This window comes from Cornus florida, unplaced genomic scaffold, assembly GCF_030987335.1.
Source record: "Cornus florida cultivar Cherokee Brave unplaced genomic scaffold, ASM3098733v1 CherokeeBrave_3.0.0_Hap2_Chr11, whole genome shotgun sequence".
Taxonomy (NCBI): domain Eukaryota; kingdom Viridiplantae; phylum Streptophyta; class Magnoliopsida; order Cornales; family Cornaceae; genus Cornus; species Cornus florida.
Genome location: NW_026775581.1, coordinates 73,008,421 through 73,015,687, shown reverse-complemented (window position 1 = coordinate 73,015,687; position 7,267 = coordinate 73,008,421).

Below are 7,267 nucleotides of genomic sequence, written 5' to 3'. Positions count from 1 at the left end.
TATACAATCATCACAGACCCTAAATATCACATTCCATATGTCCAACTTTGCTACCATGAACCACAGTGTTTAAATCTTCCATAAAATGCAAATATTAATACAATTAACATAACATACACATTAATTCTGTACCAAACCAAGTATAGATGATCTCTCTAATTTACTATACTGGTAAACCTGATTATATACAATTTAAACAGTGATAAATTATGTAACACAGAACCATCAGGTTTCAGTGAATAAATTAAATATCCCAAAACAGTGTGCATTCTACCTTTGTTCCTTAACTGCCACTTGGTTCAATCCTTAGTTCAATTATGAATTAATCTTTTTCCATCATAATACAGGTCTATTACAATCCCTAGCATCACTTAAAACCATTTAAACGAAGTGTAGATAGACTGAATAGCCCAAACAGCCCCTAAAGATAAAAAAAACTGGACCATTTAAGCGAGAGCAGGCTCTTTTAAAAATTGGAGCCTGCTCTAATTCACCTAGAGTCGGCTCTAGGTCCTTAAGAGTTGGCTCCATTGCACCTAAAGCCGGCTCCACCTCAATGGGAGCCAGCTCCAATGGTTTTGGGAGCCTGCTCTCCTTCCCGTGGCAGCCGTCTTCCGTTTTCACCTTGTCTGCTTCGACTCTGGTGATTTCCAAGCCTCTGTAATGTGTTTCAATTTTTGTTCCAGTGTTCGTTTAGCATTCTAGATTAACTACTAGGAAACCACATGAATCGTTGATCTCAAATAAGCATGAATTAAACATGTTTACAGAAGGAGACAACTAACTGAAATATAAAGAATTTTGGTATATCAGTTTTATTGAACGAGATTACTTATCAATTTAAGCGTGCATAACAGATTGTTTAAGCATTCATTAAACTCCTGGAGTCCATCTAAGCATGCACAGATTACAAGTTTACGGGAAAGAGAAGTACAGAAACTTGCCTTTGAGTTTCAGTTTGAAACTCTAAACTGTCGTCTCTGAATTTTCTGACGAGATTCCCGACTGTTGTTCTACCTCTGTTGCTCTTGGTTTCACCTACAAACAACCTCTCCTTCCTCCTTCTTGATTCAACCTTGGTATAGACCAAAACCTAGCCCTCCTCTCTTTATCTTCCTCTGTTTATCTCAGTACCTTTCTGTATCTCTGTTCTACAGAATTTACGTTTATTTTTCTATAACCCTATACCACAGTACAACGTATATTTATAGGTGAAAACCAAAACCCTATTCCAACCCTAACTATAAGTCGGCCAACGTTAAATCCTAAAACCCTAATCTAAGATAAACAACATAACGAAACCGTGAATTAACTAAAAGACTCAATTAACTAATTAAAGTAATTAAAACAAGTTACATAATAATAAGCAATTAATTTAATTTAAATAAGTCAAAGAATTCAAATAATTTAATTAAATCCAATAAAAACAATTAAACCAACCAATTAATTCAAGTAATCCAAAGAATTCAAATAATTAATTAAATCAAATGAAACAATTAAGCCAATTAAATAATTCAAGTAACAAAACAATTAAAAAAATACTCAAGTAAATACCGGAAATATCTTTTTAAAATTAGGGGTATTACAGAAGACCCCGAAGAAGATTCGGATGAAGGAGATACCGGAGCATCCAAGATGGAGGGCACCGGTGTTCAAGGATGAATGCTCTTCTAAAAGTAATTTTAATTACTAGTAGTAGTGGAGATATTACTAAAAGCGTAGTATGGATTTAATCACGTACACTATTATTTTGTTAAAGAATATCTTACGATTATTTGTTTGACAATTTATGGTGTGGAAAAGTTCTTAATAAAGTAAACTAGCGGTTTTGGCTATCTTTATTATGTTTTGTGATAGCATTTTTGTGATATGTACACAAATGGTTTTGTTAGACTATATTGGGATGTGTATGTTGCGATAATAAATGATTATCACAGTAGAGTGATTGGGTTTTTGAACAAGTAAACAAATATTTACGTGTAAGTACATTGTGTTAAGACAGGATGATTACCAAGGAGTTTATAAAAGAACTTGTGTAAATCATTATGGTAAGTTTGGTTTAGAATGAGGAATTCTCAGGATAGAACGATAATCTAAAAATGGGGAGATTACGGAACATTTTGTTTTACCTTAGGTGTTTTTGCTCTACGAAGTATTCAGACACATTTGGATATAGTTTAGGGATGACGACGTGGGTATGCAATAGACCTCAGGGTATTTTTACACCGTTAGGCAATACTGCTATTTTACATGAGAGTGATAGGTCTGTGACACTAGATATTGGTAGACTCAGATTTTTATCTAATCTTTTGGTCCTGGATATGCACACTTATGATGTGATACTTGGGATGGACTGGTTATCTCACTACCATACCCAAGTTAATTGTTTTGGATAGGTCTATTGTGTTCACCATACCTAGTCAGGATATTTACGTCGTTGCTATGCCACATTCTAACAGGATCACTAGCACTTATTTGTTCCACATGGAGGAGGAAACGGAGGAGGGGATTACTGTATCATTAGATAGCATACCAATTATATAGGATTTCCCAGATGTTTTTCAGGAGATTTCAGGGTTGCCACCTAGTCGAGAGATCGACTTTGTGATTGACTTAGCTCCAGGCACTACGCCTATTGCTAGCGCACCATATAGGGTGGCACCAGTGGAGATGCGAGAGCTGAGGGATCAGATTCAGCAATTACTTAGCCATAGGTTTATTCGTAGGAGTACTTCACCCTGGGGAGTATCGGTTTTGTTTGTGAAGAAGAATGATGGTTCACTTCGCCTGTGTATAGATTACAGGGAGTTGAACAATGTTACTATTCATAACAAGTACCCTTTGCCCAGAATTAATGATCTTTTTGATCAGTTAAAGGGAGCTACATTCTTCTCTAAGATTGATCTTCGTTTTAGATATCATCAACTTCGGGTTAGGGTGCAGGATGTTCCAAGGACAGCGTTTCTCACTAGATATGGTTCTTATGAGTTTCATATCATACCTTTCGGACTAACTAACGCACCTGCGATTTTCATGGACTTAATGAATAGAGTCTTCAGGGCTTATTTGGATCAATTTGTCATTGTCTTCATTGATGACATTTTGATTTATTCAAAGTTAGAGGATGATCATGCTAGACATCTTCAGATAGTCTTGTAGACGCTTCGTGAGCACCAGTTATATGCCAAATTCGAGAAATGTGAATTTTGGCAGCGGGAGGTGAAGTTTCTGGGTCACGTGGTGTCAGAAAGGGGAATAGCGGTGGATCCAGCCAAGGTTTCAGCTGTGGTTGAGTAGGGACAGCCTACTTCGCTTACCGAGATCCGGAGTTTCCTTAAATTGGCAGGATACTATCGTAGGTTCATCCAGGGGTTTTGGAAGATAGCGGGACCACTCACTCATTTAACTAAAAAGGATGTACGGTTCGTGTGAGATGAGCACTGTCAGAAGGCTTTTGATGAGCTAAAACGCAAATTAACATCTGCACCAGTTTTGTCTACCCCACAGAGTGGGATAGAGTATCTTGTCTACACAGATGCTTCTTTGTAGGGTCTTAGATGTGTTTTGATATAAGAGAAGCGACCAATTTCGTATGGATCTCGTAAGCTTAAGCCTCACGAGCTTAATTATCCAACATATGATTTGGAGTTAGCAATTGTGGTCTTTGCCTTACATATTTGGAGGCATTATCTGTTAGGTGAGTCTTTCAGATTATTTAGCGATCACAAGGGTCTGTAGTATTTGTTCATTCAGAGGAAGCTGAATATGAGATAGCACTGATGGTTAGAGTTTGTGAAAGACTATTAGTTTTCTATACAGTACCATCCAGGGAAAGCGAATGTGGTGGCGGATGCACTCAGTCGCCGACCCGTTGCTAGTCTTTCTGCTCTATTCACTACTGAGTGGAATACTTTGAAGACGGTGGATAAGTTATCGGAAGCTTTCATGACTTGCATGGTAGTTACACCTTCTATCATTTATAAGGTTTTGCAGGCACAACTCACGGATCAGCAGTGCATTGACAAAATTACAGAGATGACTTCTAAAGAGGTCCCATTTTACTATGTTGGGGCTGATGGAGGTTTGGGGTACAAAGGACGGTTAGTGGTACCTTTTGCTGACTATTTGAGGAAGGATGTAATGACGAAAACTCACCACTCTGAGTTTTCTGTTCATCCAGGAAGGGACAAGATATATCAGGATATGAAGCGGCAGTTTTGGTGGGCAGGTATGAAAAAGGACATTGCTATTTTTATCTCTCGATGTAGTGCTTGTCAGATGGTCAAGATTGATCATCAACGGCCGCCAGGAGCTCTACAGCCACTACTGATACCGGAGTGGAAATGGGAGAGCATTTCTATGGATTTCGTGGAGGGATTGCCTAATTCCTTTAAGGACCACAATTCCATTTGGATCATCGTGGATCGATTGACTAAATTAGCACATTTCTTGCCTATTCACACTGACTTCACATCAGAGCAGTTGGCGAGACTTTACATTACAGAGATTGTGAAGTTGTATGGCATTCCGTTGTCTATTATATCGAATAGGGATTCGAGCTTTGTGTCCCGATTTTGGAAGAGTTTTCAGCAGGCTTTGGGTACAGAGTTGCATTTTAGTACTGCTATCATCCTCAGACTGATGGACAGACTGAGAGGGTTAATCAGATCATGGAGGATATGCTTCGATCGTGTGTTCTTGATTTCAAGGGCCACTGGGAGGATTATATGTCACTCGTGGAGTTTGCATATAACAATAGTTTCCAGAAGACTATTGGTATGGCACCATTTGAGGCTTTGTACGGTCGACCGTGTCGATCGCCTGTTTGTTGGATGGAGGTTGGCGAGAGCAAATTCTTGGGTCCTGAGTTCATCAAGGATACTTCTGAGAAAATTGTTTTTACTTGGGATCGCATGCGCACTGCGCAGAGTCGACAGAAGAGTTATGTCGATCGTCGCACACGTGCTTTGGAGTTTCAGGTTGGGGATCAGGTTCTACTCAAAGTGTCACCTATGAAAGGTGTCATGCGCTTTAGGAAAAAAGGAAAATTGTCACCGCGGTTTGTCGGTCCATTTATGATTACGGATCGAGTTGGAGCTATCGCTTATCGGTTAGTACTTTCGGATAATTTGGATCGCGTACACAACGTGTTTCATGTTTCCATGTTGCAGAAATTTCTGCAAGATGAGGATCGGTATCAGCATATCAATGTTGGGGAGATTGAGTTGCAGCCGGATGCAACTTATTTGGAGCCACAATATCGTATTGTTGACCAACGGGATCAAATCCTTTGTAACAAGGTTATCCCTTTGGTTCGTGTTCAGTGGAGTCATCACAATGAGGCTGAGTCTACTTGGGAATAGGAGGATGTCATTCGCTCACAGTTTCCTAAAATATTGGAAGAAGGTAAGAGCGAATTCCGAGGACAGAATTCCTTTTGTAAGGAGGGAAGAATGTAATAACCCTAATTTTAAAAGGATAGTCTTGGTATTTTAAATTTAAGTGCATTTTTATTTGTTTAATTGCTTATTTGTATTTATTATTTGAATTAATTAATTAATATTTGTTTAATTATTTATTTGGGTTTACTATTTGATTTAATTGATTAATGGTTTTTATTTAATTATTGTGTTTTTATTTTCTTTAATTGTCTATTTGTATTTTTTATTTGGAATTCACTTGTTTAATTAAATTAAATTAGTATAACTGTTATAATGTTAAAAAGTAGGTTTGATTCTTAGAATTCACGTTGTGGCCGACTAGGATTTAAATTAGGGTTCTGTCTCTAATTATACAAGGCCTAGGGTTTTATTGTTCTGAGCCTATAAATATATCATTACGGGGGTTTAGAGTTTTATAACACAGAAACATAAACCTAAGGTTTGTTCACGTAGAGAAGGTTGAAAGACAGAAGCACAGTTAGGGCTACCAGGGAGGAAAACAGAGAGGACCAGGGAGGTGTTGTGGTGGATTAAACTAGAACAATAGAAGGCTTGACGGTATTCAGTAATTGCCGAAAACGTAGACACGACGCCGAGATTTCATAACTGAAATCACAGGCAAGTTCTTTTCTTTCTCTCTCCCGTTAGCCTGTGTTCTATGCACCTAGATAGTCTCTAGGGTTTAATTGATCATTAACTGAAACTTACATGTTTATTATATGTTATATTGATGATCTGTATGCGTTGAATCAATTTTGTTACAGTTCTTGTAAGTCTGGGTTTCAGTTTGTTCTTTAAGCATGTTAAATCGGTAGCAGTTTTAATCATTGTAGTTAGTTCCAACTGTTGTAAACAAACCATTGGGATGCTACTGGGTTTAAATAAGACTCTTAGCTTCAGTTTTAAAAACAAACAGAAAGGTTGGAAGTGGCCGGAGTTGAAGCAGACAGTCGGAGATGCAGTAGAGCTCTCAGAGAGGAAGAGAGCCGGCTCCATGAAAGAGGGAGCCAGCTCCCTCATCTTCAGTGCCGGCTCTGGGGAGTCCAGAGCCGGCTCCTAACCCTCCTGAGCCAGCTCTAAGAGTGATGGAGTCGGCTCTATGCTCTACAGAGCCTGCTCTGTTGTTTTAAGAGCAGGCTCCCATGTTTTGATGTGTTTTGGGTTTGTCCGGGTGAACTGTTGGGATGATTTATGTGTCTTGAACTGTTCTAGAAGTAGACTGAGGTATTTAACATATAATACAGGTGTTATTAAAAGCACTCAGTGTATAGTTTATACAGTTATGCGAATAAAATAAACAGTATGGAATTAAACAACTTTGTATGCTATTTACGGATGGAATGGAGTTAATTGCCTAACTTTAAATTAGTGATTTAACGGATTATAGCATGAGTTTAAAATTTGTTTTAAATGCATAGTAGGGTACTTTAATTAACAAATTGGACCTATGCATGCTTTAGACTTTGGTTGCTAAACTACTCTTTATAATTCTGTAGTTTACATGGTTTTGAACTGGACTATACTTTAGGTTTTAATTGCTGAAATATTACACATTATTCTGCAATTAACTGGATTATGTTTTTAGATGTAAATTGTTGAAATAATTATACATTATTCTGATATTAACGGGATTTTAGTTTCGAACTTAAATTGCTGTAATATTATACACTATTTTGCAATTTCCTGGATTATGGTTTTGAATTGGATTATGGTTTTGGACTTTAATTGTTGAACTGTTATTTAGGTTCTGTAATCATTATGGATGTTGTGGATTGTATGCACCGGTATGGGACAGTGGCATACTAGGGATGGTTTAGCTCAAAACA